An 18,950-nucleotide genomic window follows, 5' to 3' on the forward strand; every position below is an offset into this window, starting at 1 on the left:
CGCATTGTTTTAGTTCAAACCCCGGAGGGACTTGGAACTCTGAGCGGGCCCAGAAGTCTCACCTGTCCTGCTTCTCATCTTGTCCCTGGCCCCGTAAGCAAGTTCTCGGTCCCCCGGTCCTTCACGCAGTACTCCAAATCCCATTCCCAACCCGGGTTCTGCAATAAGTCTGACCAAACCCCAAAGCAATGGGAGAAACATCCCAACCTTCGGGCGATGTTTAGGAGGGTTAGCTAGATGAACCCGGGCTCTGGTGGAGGAAAGCAGCTTTGCTAATTAGCATGCACCTAGGAGAGGTGGGTCCAGAACCCATTACTCTCAGCTCCCGGGTCCCAGGGAAGCATGGTAGCCGAGGCTCCCCCAAACCTCCTTCCCCTTCAAGCTACCGGACATACCCCTCTGCAGTCTACACTTAGCTTAGAGCAAACTGGGAATGGGAAAGTCTCCTCACCTTCCAGGCTTTGTCATATTCCATTAATGAGTGTTTTTGAAGCTTCCAGGGCTCTCTTTAATGAAGGGAACCTTGCAGATTGGGAACTTGTCATTACTGTTGTTATTGTTACAATCTGCTTTAAGAGGTTAGGGTGAGAAGTGCCTCAGATACCTCGGGAGTGTGCTGGGAACTGGGCAGATAAAAAGGGCTGCAACTTATTATTTAGCTAGACTCTCAATTCCCATAAAATTACATAGGGTGAAGATATGAACCATCATTACAATTATCGCCCTCAGAGGGTTTGTCGAGAGAGTTCCTCCACGGTTGTTTGTAAACGTGGTTGACATGGTTGGCCATGAGGAGCTATAGAAAGGAGTGTGGCTATTGTTCTGAATGCCCGCTGCACACTCTGGGAGACCATCCCTATAAACAGACAGACTGTGATTGTCTATAAACGGGACTTTTCGTTTCTGAGAATCGGTAGCACATCTAATTCCGAGAGTCATTGTTTTTTTTTTTTCTGAAATATGCAAACTCAGCTTTATTGACTGTCCTGCCATTGTCTAGTGACTTTTGAATAGCAGTATTCTTAAACTTATAGCTCCTTAAGGCATTGCTGAGGCTCAGCCCAGCACTTTGACTTTCTGTACTGCATTTACTTAAGGACTGTAGATGATCTGAGATGTAAGTAACGTTAATAATAAAATGAAATTCAGAGCCAGATGTGATGGTACATGCCTGTAATCCCAGCGTTTGGGAGGTGAAGGCAGGATTATCAGGAGTTCAAAGTCAGCCTCAGCTATGTAGGGAGTTTGAGAGTAGCCTGAGTTATACAATACCTCCTCTCTCTCTCTCTCTCTCTCTCTCTCTCTCTCTCTCTGTCTCTCTCTCTCTATCTCTCTCTCTCTATCTCTCTCTCTCTCTCTCTCTCTCTCTCTCTCTCTCTCTCTCTCTCTCACACACACACACACACACACACACACACACACGTAAAGTTCAGTGTCACTAAGAGGAAACATTTCTCCTGCATTGTAAAGGTCAAATCAGAACATTGATTCTCCTCCCAAGACCAGAAGGGATTCATTCCTTGCCCCACAATTGACTACCACTTGCTCTCATAATGTGTTATTAACCAAAACCGGAGCCTTTTCCACCAGAAACAGTAACCTCTGGCTACAGGCAGATCTGAACAAGTCTGAACTTTCCCAGGGGAGGCAAGAACCCCGAGCCCTGCTCAGAGGCGGCTCCCACTTCAAAGTCTTTCTCTTAAATACAAACAGAGTGAACAACTGGCAGTCTATGAAACAAATATCATTCGGAAGGGAAACTTTTCAGATGGCCCTGGCACTTTCTCCTCTCTCCTTCTCCATTGCAGCTCTTCTAAAAAGCCTTTTCTGTGTTACTTGCACCTACTTTTGGAGAGGTCTCCCGAATGGCTGCCGGTGCTATGTAAGACTTCACGGACTGGTTAACCTTCGCCTGACCCTTATGCTCTTTTTGCTTTTCTTTTCTTCCTATTATTATTATAGTAAGGCCCACACAACATTTACCATCGTAACCATTTAAAAAATATCACTCAAGGGCTGGAGAGATGGCTTAGCGGTTAAGGTGTTTGCCTGCAAAGCCAAAGGATCCTGGTTCGACTCTCCAGGACCCACGTGAGCCAGAGGCACAAGGGGGCGCAAGCATCTGGAGTTCCTTTGCAGTGGCTGGAGGCCCGGGTGCGCCCACTCGCTCTCTTTCTCTCTGTCCCTCTCTCCCTCTCTCTTTCTCTGTCTCAAATAAGTAAAATATATTTACCAAAAAGAAAAATACTAAAAAAAAAGATGTAGTGCATGCACCTGGAGTTCATTTGTAGGGGCAGGAGGCCCTGGCATGGCCATATTTACTCTCTGTCTGCCTCTTTGACTCTCTCTCTTTCTCTCTCTCATAAATAAATGAAAATATTTTTTAATTTTTTTGTTTATTTTTATTTATTTGAGAGCAATAGACAGAGAGAGAAAGAGGCAGATAGACAGAGAGAGAATGGGTGCGCCAGCGCCTCCAGCCACTGCAAACAAACTCCAGATGCATGCACCCCCTTGTGCATCTGGCTAATGTGGGTCCTGGGGAATTGAGCCTCTAACCGGGGACCTTAGGCTTCTCAGGCAAGCGCTTAACCACTGAGCCATCTCTCCAGCCCAATAAATGAAAATATTTTTAAAAAATATGATTCAAGGGCTGGAGAGATGGCTCAGTGGTTAATGTGCTTGTCTGTAAAGTCCAGTCCTTAGGCTTCTCAGGCAAGCGCTTAACCACTGAGCCATCTCTCAAGCCCAATAAATGAAAATATTTTTTAAAAATATGATTCAAGGGCTGGAGAGATGGCTCAGTGGTTAATGTGCTTGCCTGTAAAATCTGACTGCCTGGGTTCAATTCCCCAGTACCCATGTAAAGCCAGATTCACAGGGTAGCCCATGCATCTGGAGTTCGTTTGCAGCGGCTGGAGGTCTTGGTGTGCCTGTTCTCTCCCTCTCTCTCTCTCTCTCTCCTTGCAATAAATAAATAAAATAAAAATTTAATTCAGAGCCATTTAGAACAGTCATACTGTTGTGAAACCATCATGTCCATAACTGGTTCCAGAATATTTTCATCACCACCTCAAAAGGAAACCATGTACCAATGGAACATTTCCTTCTTCCTCTAGCCCCTAAAACTACCAATCAACTACTTCCTGTCTGTGTAGATTTGCTGATTCTTGACATTTCGGAGCCTATGCGTTAAGGCTGCTTTCAGGGTTTTTTTTTTTTCTTTGTGTGTGTGTGTGTGTGTGTGTGTGTGTGTGTGTGTGTGTGGTGTAAGCATGTGTATTTGCCCTTGTAGGGCTGCATAGGCTTACCTGTGGTGGGGGCGGGGGTTGCACATGGGAGGCATGCTTGCCTAAGGTGACCTGAGTACCATGTATCCAGCTCCATTGCTCTTACACCTGGTCTTGTTTTGAGCCAAAGTCTCTTTACTGATTTGGGATCTTGAACTCATCATCTCAGGCCCCCTCCGGTTCTTATCCTCATGCAGGAAGCATACTGAACTGCTGAGCCATCTCTCCAGCTCAGCTCCCTACATTCATTCAGGATCATGTTTTCAAGGCCCATCCATATGATAGGATGTATATAAGTACTGTTTTCCTTTTTAGTGATGATTCATTATACAGATATACCACAATGTAGTCACACTTTGCAAAGTGATTGTAGGTATAGCCTTCTACTTAAAAAAAAAAAAAATGTAGGGCTGGAGGGATGGCTTAGCAGTTAAGGCATTTGCCTGCAAAGCCAAAGGACCCAGGTTCAATTCCCCAGGACCCACATTAACCAGATGCACAAGGAGGCGCACATGTCTGGAGTTAGTTTGCAGTGGCTGGAGGCCCTGGCGCACTCATTCTCTTCCTCTCTCTCTCTCCCTCCCCCCCTCTCTCTCTCTTTCCCCCCCCCCCCATTTCTCTGTCAAATAAGTAAATAAATAAATAAAAATTAAAAAAAAAATTTAGACTTTTGGAGCCGGGCATGGTGGCGCACGCCTTCAGTCCCAGCACTCGGGAGGCAGAGGTAGGAGGATCGCCATGAGTTCGAGGCCACCCTGAGATTACATAGTGAATTCCAGATCTGGGCTAGAGTGAAACCCTACCTCGGAAAAAAATAATGTAGATTTAAAAAAAAATAGGTGTGTTTGTGCATGTGTGTACTCAGCAGTTACAGGACAATCTTGGGGGTGTCAGATCTTTCCTTCTACCTTTCTTTGAGAAAGGATCTCTTGTTTTGCCACTGAATAGGCCAATCTACCTGGTCCAAGAGCTTCTGGACTCTGCTAGCTGTGCCTCCCATTGCCTTAGGAGCATGGTGATTACAGATGCTTGTGCCACTTTGTGCCCAGCTTTATATGAGTGCTGGGGAATTGAACTCAGGTTAGTGCATTTTCAGAACAAGTATCTTTAACTTCTAAGTCATCTCTCCAGCCCTACCAATGTAGATATGTTTAAGGGCTTGAAAAATGGGGAATGGTGCCCCCCCCTTACTCCAGGCACTAGGCAGGCTGAGGTAGGAGGATCACTGTGAGTTCGAGGCCTGCCTGAGGTTACATAGTAAAAATTCCACTCTCCTGGTACCAAAATCTGTAGCAGACAGCTTCAGGTTCGCTGAGATGAACTTCCAGACCAGACACAGTTATGGAGGAAGGGATATTTATTGAAGCTTACAGATCCAGGGGAAGTTCCATAATGGCAGAAGAAGCTGGCCTGCCTTCACAGGAACAAGAGAGAGAGAAGCACAAGCCAAAAAGTCAAAAGCCACAGCACACTTCAGGAACTCCAGCTAGGCACACTTTGCATAACTTTAGATTGAAATCTGAAACCCACCACCACACCTTAAGATCCACCCAGTGACACTGCCTCCAGCCAGGTGGCTGCAGACTACAAACAATAAAGAACTGAATATATTGGGGGCCATCTATCCAAACCACCACAGTGGAACACCCCTTTAGTCCAGGCACTGGGGAGGCTGAGGTAGGAGGATCACTGTGAGTTCGAGGCCTGCCTGAGACTACATAGTAAAAATTCCAGATCAGTCTGTGCTAGAGTGAAACCCTGCTTCAAAAACAAAAGGAGGTTGGGCGTGGTGGCTCACACCTTTAATCCCAACACTTGGGAGGCAGAGGCAGGAGGATCGCAGAGAGTTCAAGACAACCCTGAGACTACCTAATGGATTCTAGGTCATCCTGAGCTAGAGTGAAAACCTACCTCGAAAAACCAAAAAGCAAATTTAGAAAAGGGGGGAGGCTTGGGATAAGGCTCAATTATTACTATGCTTGAGGCCTTGGGTCCAACCTCCAGCACCCCTTCAAAAAAGAATAATTTGTGTTTCTTTTTTGTTTGTTTCTTGGGTGTTTTCTGAATCCTTTGTTGGAAAAAAAATACTCTCTAGGAATATGGTTTAAGTTATCAATATTACTGCTACTAGTCAAACTATAGTATAGATGTATCAAATTACTATTTAGGCATCATTGGACTTTGCTTTTTTGAGACACAGTATCATGTAGCCCAAGATGGCCTCCAATCTGCTATGTAGCTGAGGCCAGCCTTGAACTCCAAGGAACCTCCTGCCTCCACCTACTAAATGCTGGGATTACAGACATGGCCTATTGTGCTTGAGGTTGGGTGTCTTCTTTTTTTTAATTTTTATTTATTTGAGAGCAACAGACCCAGAGACAGAGAGAAAGACAGATAGAGGGAGAGAGAGAGAGAATGGGCGCACCAGGGCCTCCAGCCTCTGCAAACAAACTCCAGACGCATGCGCCCCCTTGTGCATCTGGCTAACGTGGGACCTGGGGAACCGAGCCTCGAACCGGGGTCCTTAGGCTTCACATGCAAGCGCTTAATCGCTAAGCCATCTCTCCAGCCCGAGGTTGGGTGTCTTTTTAAAGAGTTAACAATGGGACTGGTGGAATGGCTTAGTGCTTAAAGGCACAAAAGTGGTACATGAGGGTGGAGTTTGTTTACAGAGGAAGGAGGCCCTTGTGTACCCATTGTTTGTCTCTACCTTCCTTTTCTCCTCTTCTCTTTTCATTCTTCCTCTCCTCTCCTCACCTCTCCTTTCCTCTTCTCTTCTCTTCTTTCTCTCTCTGTAAGAAATAAGTGTTAAAAAAAAAAACATAAAGAGATAAGGAAACTAATTCTCATCAGTTATGTGGCTTCTCCATAGCCCTGGAGCTCTTGAGTAGCTAAATGAAGGCTGAAATCTAAGGCCTCTTACAAAACCCCTTGCTACAATTGGTCATCAAACACAGGTGCCCCCTGTCTCATGAGGGCCTGGATCCCATAGAAATGTCCTTGGTTCTAACGAATAGGTGAGCATTGCCTCCATACTATGTACCACAGAGGGAGGAACGCTATCTCAGCCAGAAGGAGTTCAGTTTTCTGTACTGTGTTCAAAGGTTGATTTAGACAGAAAGCACTTACGGCATCCTTGGTCTTCCAACGTGAGAGGTTTCTTCTGATGCCACCAGGTAGTGGGGAATGCATTTGCAAAAGGAATCAAGAACACATGTGTTGTCCCTCAAGCCAAGAGGGCAGATTGAGTCAAGGACTTCCTCACAGCTTCTCTTGGCCAACTGGTCCATTCCCTTCATTGCTAAATTCAGGGATGGGGGAGGAGAAGGTGGTTTCCCCTCTTAGTTATGACGAATTGTTAGCCTAGCCCCACAAGAGCATGTATTTCTCTATCATGCATGAATTCTTTGAACCCTTACCCTATTTCTCCTAGGAACAATACTGTCATTCCTCTCCCTTCCATGGACAGTTCTTTCATATCCAGCCTTCAGAACTCAGCTGAGATGCCCTTTTCCTAGAGAGCCTTCCTGGAGCACCCCATGCAGAACTGGTGTTTCCTGTCTGTAGACCTACAACACTCTGTCTGTGCAAATATCTGCTAGACTTACTCCTCTACAGAACCCACAGTGTCTTTGAGGGTGCCTCCCCTAGGTACCTCGAAGAGCTCTTGGAGATTCTATTGCAGGGTCATGTAATGAGCACTTTCCTAAGTGAATAAAACACCTGTATTACTTGGTATTTGACATCTGGTTTTTCAAAGTTAGTAATTACTTCAGAGCTCTTAAGAAAAGTTCATGTCCTTGGGCTGGAGAGACGGTTCAGTGGCTAAGGCACTTGCCTACAAAGCCTAAAAACCCAAGTTCAATTCCTCATTATCCACATAAAGCCAGATGCACATGCATCTGGAGTTCATTCGCAGCGGCTGGAGGTCCTGGCATGCCTATTCTCTTGATATATACCTCTCTTCTTGCAAATATATATATATATATATATATATATATATATATATATATATATATATATATATATATATACACACATATATAAATACATATATATAAATATGTATATATATATATACATATTTATATATATATAAGTTCATGAGCTAGAGAGATTGCTCAGTGGTTAAAGCTCTTTCTGGCAAAGACCCAGGTTGATTCTAGATTCCCTAGTACCCATGTAAAGCCAGATACACAAGGTAACACATACCTGGACTGTAGAGACAGGTCTTCATCCATCCATCCTTCCATCCACCAGGACAGTCAACCATCACAAGCATAACTGATGTTACTTTAGTACTGTGGAGTTGAAGGACTGCTTTCACATATATTATCTGCGAATTATGTATTATTTTCCCTGATTTATGGATGAGGAAGCACATTCAGAAATTTAAATTGAAGTCCTTCCAGTCCCAATTCAATGACAACCACGTTTCATTATGCGTCAAGCCCAAAGCTTAACCAGAGAAACTTGGAAAATAGTACAAGGCTGGTGGAAAAAGAAGTGGAAGAGTCGGGGCCTGTCTTATGTCACACGGGATAGGAGGAGTCACATGGGCAGAGAGACAGCATGGGAATGTGAGGCCATTGTTAGAAGCACGGAGAAGACATTATTGTCACTGATAACTGGTTCATCTGGGAGACTTGGGAAATAATATGCCCGGTAATAGGAATATGTAAAACTTGGATCATTGCCATCTTTTTATATTTTGAGACAGTGTCTCATTATGTAGCCAAGGCCTGGCTTGAAATTTCTATGTAGGCCTGGAGGGACGGTTTAATATTTAAGGCGCTTGCCTACAAAGCCAAAGGACCTTGGTTCAATTCCCCAGTACCCACATAAGCCAGCTGCACAAGGTGGCACGTGCATCTGGAGTTGGTTTGGAGTGACTGGAAGCCCTGGTGCGCCCCCCCCCCTCTCTCTTTTTACCTCTCTCGGATAAATAAATAAAAATAATATTTTTTTAAAGACAGAAACTATCAAACCTAACTAGCTGTTTAAAAGAAAGAAAGGAAATTGCTGTGCAGACCAGGGTGGCCTCAAACTCAAAGTGATCCTCCTCTTGCAGCCTCATTCCTGAGGATTCGGGGACTCAGATTACAGCCATGCACACCTGTGATGGTCCACAGAGCCATTTTCATCCTATTGACTATAAACAGACAGGGAGGGACTGAGGATATAGCTCAGTTGGTAGAGTGATTCCCTAGCATGCACAAAGCCCTAGGTTCAATTCTCAGCACTGCATAAGATGGGACATGGTAGCACATACCTGTAATCCCAGTACTGGGGAGATAGAGGCAGGGGGATCAGAACTTCAAGACTATCCTTGACTACATAGCAAGTTTGGGTACAACCTGGGATACATGAGACTGTCTCAGAAAATACACACACTGACAAGCAATTGGAAAGCACTTAACACAAAGGTGGAGACAAAGCGTTCATTCATTTCTCCGTCATTCTTTCCTTCATTCAACAAGTGCCTGTTAAGATTTGTACTCTTAGCCGGGCATGGTGGTGCATGCCTTTAATCCCAGTACTCAGGAGGCAGAGGTAGGAGGATCACTGTGAGTTCGAGGCCACCCTGAGATTACATAGTGAATTTCAGGTTTAGGTGAGAGTGAAACCCTACCTTGGGAAATAAAAGAAAAAGGAAGGAAGGAAGGAAGGAAGGAAGGAAGGAAGGAAGGAAGGAAGGAAGGAAGGAAGGAAGGAAGGAAGGAAGAAAGAAAAAAGAAAGAAAGAAAGAAAGAAAGAAAGAAAGAAAGAAAGAAAGAAGGAAAGGAGGAAAAGATCTGTACTCTTTTATGCTTTGGAAGTATAGTTGTGAACAATACAAAACCTCTTCTCATGGAGTCTGAGGGGGCATCAATGTACATTAGCTACTGTTATTGTCATTAAGATTATTATATAATCCACCTGCTTTACTCTTTGCTTACAGGCATGCCTTCCAGTGCCGAAATTCTACTTCATATAATATTTTATCAGTCTAATAATTTTGTATTGGTGTTATATGAATTATGCCTATATTGGTCCATAATTAACAATGAACTATATGACTTGTTAGAAAACAAAGGGGCATATATTACATTTATACAATATGGACTTCTCACTAGAAGGAGAGTATATCTTATTATCCCCACTTTCTTGATGGAAATAACTGAGGCCCAAAAGGTATCATGATTGTTCTTATGTAATATCTGCATGGTATATCTGTACTGCTACTGATATTTTCTTAGGCTTTAAAATGGGTATAACAGTGTGGTGGTTTGAATAGAATAGATGGCCCCCAACATATTTAGTTGTTTGTTTGTAGTGTGCATCTGCAGCCACCTGGCTGGAGGCAGCGTCACTGGGTGGATCTTAAGGTGTGGTGGTGGGTTTCAGATTTCAATCTAAAGATATGCAAAGTGTGCCTAGCTGGAGTTCCTGAAGTGTGCTGTGCTGTGTGGCTTTTGGCTTGTGCTTCTCTCTGTCTGTGTTTGGTTCTGTGAAGAAAGTGGGCCAGCTTCTTCTGCCATTATGGAACTTCCCCTGGATCTGTAAGCTTCAATAAATATCCCTTCCTCTATAACTGTGCCTGGAAGTTCATCTCAGTGAACTTGAAGCTGCCTGCTACAAACAGTTTCATCAAGTATATCACTTTTGTAAAAATTATATCTCATGGGTTGGGGAGATAGCTGAGTTGGTGAAGTACTTGGCTTGCAAACATATTGATGACTTTGATACCCAGTACCCATGTTAAGGAACAAAAAGTAGGTGGGCTAGAGAGATGGCTCAGGGTACACAGCTACAAAGCCTAAGGACCTGAATTTGATTCCCCAGTACCTATGTAAAGTCAGATACAGAAAGTGGCACATGTGTCTGGAATTCGTTTGCAGTGGGTAGAAGCTCTAGTGTGCTCATATTCTCTCTCTCTCCCTTTTTCTCTTCCCTCTTTCTGTCTCTCTCGCTCTCTCTCCAATAAATAAAGTAATTTTTAATTAAAAAAAAAACCAGTGGGCATAGTGGCATGGGATTGTAATCCCAGCACTAGGAGACAGAAACAAATAGATCCTTATGACTTGCTGGCCTACTTAGCAAGCTCCAGGCCAATGAGAGACCCTGATTCAAAAAGAGGTAGACAGGGCTGGAGAGATGGCTTAGTGGTTAAGCGCTTGCCTGTGAAGCCTAAGGACCCCGGTTCGAGGCTCAGTTCCCCAGGTCCCACGTTAGCCAGATGCACAAGGGGGCGCACGCGTCTGGAGTTCGTTTGCAGAGGCTGGAAGCCCTGGCGTGCCCATTCTCTCTCTCTCCTTCTATTCTCTCTATGTCTGTCGCTCTCAAATAAATAAAATAAAAAATGAACAAAAAAAATTTTTTTAAAAAAAAAAGAGGTAGACAGAGTGCTGGAGGAACAAAACCCAAGGTTTTGCTTTAGTTTCCACACATACGCCTGTCCACACATGCATGTGCACTCACACGCACATGAACCCACCCATACCTACACACATACAAAACTTCCAACTCATGCTCATAGGAAAGTAAAGACAAAAAGTGTCATAGGAAGAGGATGGGCTAATCTTCTCAGCATCTAACTTTTATTAACAGTCTGATGTTCATAAAGTCCTTACAATTACACTCAGGGCCTCACACATGATAGGCAAGACCTTTACCACTGAAATCTATCCCCAGACCATCTTCAAAGTTTTTTTTTTTTTTTTTCGAGGTAGGGGTTCACTGTAGTCCAGGCTGACCTGGAATTCACTATGTTGTCTCAGGGTGGCCTCAAACTCATGGTGGTCCTCCTACTTCTTCCTCCCAAGTGCTGGGATTAAAGGCTTACACCACCATGCCCAGTGCCAAACTTTCTTTTAAGATAGGGTCTTACTAAGTTGCCTATGCTTGCCCTGAACTCACTCAGTCTGGCCTTGAACTTATAATTCTCCTGCCTCAGCCTCTGAAGTAATTAGGATTATAGGCCTATACTACAAGATCCAGCTAAGAACATTTCTAATACTGCAGAATCCTACATCCCAGTGACTTTGCTTCTATGTGATGAAAAAACAACTGCCGTCGCTCTCCATTACGCTACCTTGGTGCATGTGATTTGATCTACAAGTTGACATGGAAACTGCGCATTTCAGTATCATTGGGAGAGCCTTGGGATGTAGCTCAGTGTTACAGCAATTGCCAGTTATTAATTAAATTAAATTCCCAGTGCCACCACTCCTCCCAAAACAGTAATGTAATTGGGAAAGAGCTCCTTCTCTTCTTTTGCCTCCAAGATATAAATAGTTCATTCATGGAAAGAACATGACTTCTTCATATACTTCTGATTGAATAAAAGCACACTTTGAGTTTGGCAATGAGATTGTGAAGACACTTCTGGAACATTAGTTTTTGCAACATGGTTATAGACTCTACTATGTCTCACCTAGTTGAAAAGGAAAAATCAAGACAAAAAGACGCAGTGGCTGGGCATGGTGGCACATGCCTTTAATCCCAGTACTGGGGAGGCAGAGGTAGGAGGATTGCTATGGGCTTGAGGATAGCCTGAGACTACATAGTAAATTCCAGGTCAGCCTGAGCTAGAGTGAGATGCTACCTCAGAAAGGGGGGGGGGGGGTCAACAAGTACTCTGACAGAAATCTGTCATTCTTTTAGGAAACCTTGTAGGTCTCTCTGATCAAAAGCTCATGGTTATCCCATTTATCTGGTGCTAACTTTACTCTCTGTCCGACAATCTGCTTCTCTTTTTCACATACAAGCAGATCCTAAGGAGAGAACCCCCATCATACCTCAAAAGGGCCCCAGATGGATCTGAGAATAATTGGGGAAACAAGCAAGAGTGCTGTTTTCTTGGTGAATCTGGTACCAGCACAAGGGTGAAGGAGATCCACACAGAGAACACTCAACTCCTACCAAATCAGAGATCCAGAGACACAGGGGCTCCCAAGACCTCATCACTGAAGCAGACCTAAAATGAACCCAACATGGCTCAGGGAAATTTGCAGAAGAGGGGCTGCAAAGAATATCAGAGCCACATGTTGGGTCAGGATACACAGAGGCATTGCCTCCTACCCATAACTGATGGGTAACCCCACAATGCACGACCCATATTCCACAACAAGGAGGGTCTCTGTGGAGGGGGGAGGAGGCTAACAATGGTACCAACTTGACTGTATTCACTGAGTACAAAACTAATAATAAAAAAAGGCTGGTGGGGGAGGAGGGGCTGGAGAGATAGATGAGCAATTGCCTGCAAAGTCTAAGGACCTGAGTTTGGTTCTTCAAGACCCCCATGAGCCAGATGCACAAGGGGGGCAGGCCTCTGGAGTTTGTTTGCAGTGGCTGGAGGCCCTGGCACGCCCATTCTTTCTCTATCTGCCTCTCTTTCAAATTATTTATTTATTTATTTATTTGAAAAAAAAAAAAAAAAAGACCGGAGTGGTGGCACATGCCTTTAATCTGAGCACTCGGGAGGCAGAGGTAGGAGGATCACCATGAGTTCAAGTCCACCGTGAGACTCCATAGTGAATTCCAGGTCAGTCTGGGCCAGTGTGAGACTCTACCTGGAAAACCTAAAAAACAAACAAACAATAGTCAGCCCGGGCTAGAGTGAGACCCTACTTCGAAAAACCTAAAACAAAAATAATAATAATAATAAATAATAAATAAAGACATAGCGGGAAGCCAGAGGACTCAGTAGCGGAGGCAACTGGCATGTGAGACCTGGAAGGGATTTTGGCATTCAAACTTGGTCTTTTGTTGTTGTTGGAAATGTCAAGCCCATGAAGACTGGCAGAGGAAAAGTCTGGGGTCTGACAGGTAGTAATGGTCTTTTCCCAACCTTGCTTCAGGTTGCCATTTCATCAGATAAAAAAAAAGAGGGGGGGGGGGCGCTCAGGTAACTCACATGTTGCGGCTCCAGATTGCCGATTACACTGAGCGCAGCACGTTACGTTTTGTTTCCTTTTGCCACGCTGGGGCTGGGACCCAGGGCCTTGTACAGGTTGGATTCGCCCACACTATGCTGTTGGGCTAAGGCCCCGGGCCGCACAGCGCAATTTGTATTCTCTCGCTCGCTCCCTTGGCAAGGCACGCACGACCTTCTGTGTCAGTTTCACTCGCCCGGGGCGGGGCTCCCGGGCACCCTCCCCCAACTTGGCCCTGAACTTTAGGAAAGCTACTCCTCTGCAGCGACGATCAGAAATCTGTTACAAAAAAAAAACAAAGGCCAGCTAGGAAGCAACAGAACGGCTTGAAGTGGCCACGAGAAAGGTCGACGGAGGGCCCATTTAATCCAACAGGTTTTGGGGACTTGACCTTCAAACCGGAGAACTTCGAATGTATTCTTTCTCTTTTCTTCTTTCTGTCCTTCCCCCGCCCCTCCACCCCGCACTGTCCTCCTCAGCCTTTATGTGAAGAGACAATATGCATTTTTAAGAAGACCCAGCGGGGAGCAGACATTTTTATTCCCAAGAGATAGCCCAGATAAAAAGAGTTGGCGGGCGGGTCAGACGTAGTTTGACATTTGTCATTTTCTAACCACTGACGGGCAATGTCTTCGGAACTGCTGCTGTTCCTGCTATGATAATGCCACATTCAAATGAACAGGGAAACTATGAAACCTGCACAAACATTCCAAGAGGGGCACACGGAATCCCAGCCACACACTAAGCACAGAGGGCGGGCTCTTCCCATGACCCGCTCTGCTAACAGATGCCAGCTTCCCTCAGTCAGGTAAGATTTCCATGCTGATTCTGACACGCATTTTTCTCAGAAGTTCTCAGAGTGGATGGGACCTTCTGCTGACACGCATGGGGAAAGACCGAAGAGTGGCTGGAAGAAATGCAGAAAGGGTTCTTTCTTGCACCTCCATTTCCACCACCCCAAGAGCTACATCCTCAGCCCTGAAAATTCTTTTCATGTGCTAGTAAGATGGCTTAGTGGGTAAGGCACTTGCCTGGGAAGCCTAAGGACCCAGGTTTGATTCCCCAGGGCCCAGATGCACAAGATGGTGCATGCACCTAGGATTTGTTTGCAGTGGCTAGAGGTCTTGGTGTGCCTATTCTGTCTCCCCCCACTCTCCCTCTCTCTTTCAAATAAATAAATAAATAAAACATTTTAACAAAAATTCTTTTCATAAAACAAGTTTCTAATTTTAAATGATTTACTCTAATCTGTGTCTCCTACCTTTCATTTCCTTTAAAGTATGAGTTTGTGAGTCTACTTGACCTCCCTTTCTTTCTTTTTCTTTCTCTCTCTTTCCCTCTCTCTCTCTCTCTTCCTCCCTCTCTCTCTCTCTCTCTGTGTGTGTGTGTGTGTGTGTGTGTTGCTGGGAATGGAAGCCAGGGCCTGGTGTATGCTAGATAGATACTCTATCATTGAACTACAAACCCCATACTTTTCAGTTTCTCGGTTTCTTTTTTTTTTTTGAGACAGGTTGCCCAGGATTAGCCTCCAATTTGGATCATCCCACCTCAACTTCCTGAGTGGCTAGGATTATAAGTGTGTGCCATAATGCCCAGCAATCAGCTTGGCTTTAATAAAAATATACAAGTGATAGGATTTGGAACGTGTGATGGCTTTGGTTACTGTAAAGAAATGTGAGAAAACCTTCTGGGGTTCTAGAAATATTCTAGAAGTGCTACCTCTTGATCCAGGTGGTGGGTATTTTTTTGGGCACATAAGTATGTAAAATTTCATCACTTCAGATTTACATATGTTATCATTATGCATGGAGTACCTTAATACTAAATGGAGGAAATAAAACAAAACATGAACATGGGGCTGGAGAGACGGCTTGGTGATTACAGCGCTTGCCTGTGAAGCCTAAGAACCCAGGTTCAATTCCCCAGTATCCAAATAAGCCAGATGCACAAGGTAGCGCTTGCATCTGGAGTTCATTTGCAGTGGCTGGAGGTCCTGGAATGCCCATTCTCTCTCTCTGCCTCTCCTGTTCTTTCTCGTTCTCCCTCACTCCCTCTCACAAATAAATAAGTAAATAAAATATGTTTTAAGAAATCTGAATACGATGTTTTGAGTGGAAGAGTTAGAGGTGGTGTAGAGATACATATACACATTATATAGTTTATTAATCATTTATTGATTATACAATTATAGAGTTTGGGGATTTTGTTGTATTTCATGGGTATGTATTGAACTTTAGTCACCTAAAATTACAGATGTATATACATGTAAGTATATATGTAACCCATGTATTGACATATGTATATGTACCTACTAACTGGGTTATATGCATTTATGTATATGTGGTGTATATGTATAGATAAACATTTAAATAAATATCATTGTCCTGATAAAGAGAAACTCTCATTCTTCTTACTTGCTTTTCTCTTACCTAATAAGTACAAAACTTGGTTCAAAACTGGTAAGAGGGTCTGGAGACATGGTTTAGCAGTCAAGGTGCTTGCCTGCAAAACCAAAGGACCCAGGTTTGATTCCCCAGCAGCCATGTGAGCCAGGTGCACAAGCTGGCACATGCATCTAGTGTTTGTTTGCAGTGGCTGGAGGTCCTGGTGTGCCCCTCTCTCTATCTACCTCTTTCTCTCTCTCTCTCAAATAAATAATAATAGTAAAATCTTTTTTTAAAAAAGTGGTAAGGGGTGCTGGACAGATGGTTCAGGTTCTTACTTGCGAAGTCCTACAACCCAGGTTCAATTCTCTAGTACCCACATAAAGCCAGATGCACAGTGGCACATGCCTCTGGAGTTCACTTGAAAATCCTAGTGCACCCAAACTTACCCTCTCTCTCTCATAAATAAAAATATTTAAAAAAAAAAAACTGGTAAGGGGCTGGAGAGATGGCTTAGCGGTTAAGCACTTGCCTGTGAAGCCTAAGGACCCCGGTTCGAGGCTCAGTTCCCCAGGTCCCACGTTAGCCAGATGCACAAGGGGGCGCACGCGTCTGGAGTTTGTTTGCAGAGGCTGGAAGCCCTGGCGCGTCCATTCTCTCTCTCTCCCTCTATTTGTCTTTCTCTCTGTGTCTGTCGCTCTCAAATAAATAAATAAAAAGTTTAAAAAAAGTAAAAATAAAAATAAAAATAAACTGGTAAGGAAAGTCTAGGATACCAACTACAAGTTCTGTTGAAGGGCATTCAGAGAAAGTAGATTGCTTTAAAGTATTGGGTTGTACTGGGCCTTTTGGTATATCCCTGTAATCTCAGCTAGTCAGGAAACTAGGTGGAAGATTTCAAGTTTGAGGCCAGCCTGGGATATATAGTGAATTCCATGACAGTCTGGGATCTGGCTCAAAAAATGGGCACAGGACTAGAGACAGCTTAATGGTTAAGGTATTTTCCTGCAAAGCCAAAGGACCTGGGTTCAATTCCCCAGGACCCATGTAAGCCAGATGCACAAGGTGGTGTTGCAGTGGCTGGAGACCCTGGCGTGCCCATTTTTTCTCTCTCTCTCTCTTTCTCTCTCTGTCTCTCTCTCTCTCTCCCTCTCAAGTAAATAAATAAAAATGGGGGTAGAGGCGAGGGAAAAAAGGGTACTAAAACATGTTGTATCCATATGAAATATGCTGTTGATAATAATAACAATTTAAAATGAAAAAAGAAAAGTAAAATCATATTGATGGTGTACCTCAGTGATAGAGCACTTGTCTAATATATGCAAGATCCTTGGTTCAATTCCAGGACTGCAAAAAAAAAAAAAAACCCACCCTATAAATAAATAAATATCAATGGGTTGAGATAGTCATCTACTACAACATGAATATTGTTAGCAGTTGTATTTGAGACAAGGTCTTTCATAACCCAGGTTGGCCTGGAGCACACTATGGAACCAAGGATGACTTTGAACTCCCGATCCTGCACCCACCTTCTGAACGGCAGCATCACAATTGCGCACCACCGTGCCCAGCTCAGCTGTTGCATCTTCAACTTCTAATGCTGGCTTGGCTCCTTTACTGTTTCTTTCCAGTCTGACCCTAGGTAACTAACAGCGGTTACTTACTGATCTCTTGTCACCTATGCACTTCCTTAAAATATTATGTATCACTCTTTGAGCACTCATTTAGATTACTTCATCTTGTTTAAAAATATTTTAAGGACTGGGGAAATGGCTTAGTGCTTACAGCCTTTGCCTGTGAAGCCTAAGGACCCAGGTTCGATTCCTCAGGACCCACGTAAGCCAGATGCACAAGGGGGCACATGTGTGTGGAATTCATATGCAGTGGCTAGAGGCCCTGGCATGCCCGTTCTCTCTTTCTCTCTATCTGACTCTTTCTCTCTCATAAATAAATAAATAAAATATTTTATAAAAAATATTTTAAGCCGGATGTCGTAGCACATGCCTTTAATCCCAGCACTCAGGAGGCTGAGGTAGGAGGATCATCATGAGTTCAAGGCTACCCTGAGACTATGGAGTGAATTCTAGTTGAGCCTGGGCTAGAGTGAGACCCTACCTCAAAAAGCCAATACATGCATACATTTATATATATATATGCATATGAGAGAGAGTGTGTGAAGAAAATAGAGAGAGAGACAAAATGGATACATCAGAACCTCTAGCTACTGCATACAAACTCCAGATGCATGTGCCACCTTGTATACCCAGCTTAACGCGGGTACTAAGGAATTGAACCTGGATCCTTTGGCTTTGCTGGCAAGCATCTTAACCACTAAGCCATCTCTCCAAGCCCAGATCATTTAGTTTTGTAGGAACTCCATGAATCAGTTCTAGAATTGTCCCTATTTTATAAACAAGGAAAACTGAGGTTCAGAGTAATTACATTCCATGATTTAGAACACCCCCAAGTGACCATTAGCAAAGCAAAGAGTGTGCCTGCTTCTGATCCTAAAGCTTGTGTTCTGAGCACTATATTTGTTGTATATAATCCTACAACTGTCCCCCTTTCCTGGGGATACATTCCCACTTGTCTAGTGAATGTTTCAAACTGGTTCATACCAAACCCTATACATCTATATATATATAGGTGGGAGATTTTGGCTTGCTAGGGGAAGCTTTTTGGTTTATGTATTTGCTTGGTTGATATTGTTTTATTTTTGTGGTGCTGGTGATGGAGGCCAGAGTCTCATGCATGCTTGATAAGCATTCTACCTTTGAAATACATGCCCAGTCCCATATGTTCTTTTCCTATTCACATATACCTATGGTAAAGGCACAACGAGAATTTAACAACAGCTAATGATGAAACTTAAAATTTGAAGGGTTACAGAGATGGCTCAGCAGTTAAGGTGCTTGCCTGCAAAGGCTGACAACCTGGGTTCGATTCCCCAGGACCCACATAAAGCCAGATGCATAAAGCGGCACATGCATCTGAAGTTCGTTTGCAGTGGCTAGAGGCCCTAGTGTGCGTATACACACACACACTCTCTCTCCCCCATTTATCTCTGTCTCAGATAAATAAAATTTTAAAAATTATACCAATATAATGTAATAAAATATAAAAACACTTTTCATGATGTCAGATGACACAGCACCTGTCTAATGAGATGAATTGAAGTGAAGGACATGGGCATTGTGATTTGGTCTTAAATTACTGTTCTCTTTCTCCACTTATTTCCAGGAAGCCATTCTGATCACTACAGGAAAGTCTCTCGCTGTCCTCCTCCATCCACCCTGGAAGTATACCATCCCTTGTTTCAGTGTCCATATTATATTTGCTATCAACCCCTCAGTCACATA

This window comes from Jaculus jaculus, chromosome X (assembly GCF_020740685.1).
Source record: "Jaculus jaculus isolate mJacJac1 chromosome X, mJacJac1.mat.Y.cur, whole genome shotgun sequence".
NCBI lineage: Eukaryota > Metazoa > Chordata > Mammalia > Rodentia > Dipodidae > Jaculus > Jaculus jaculus.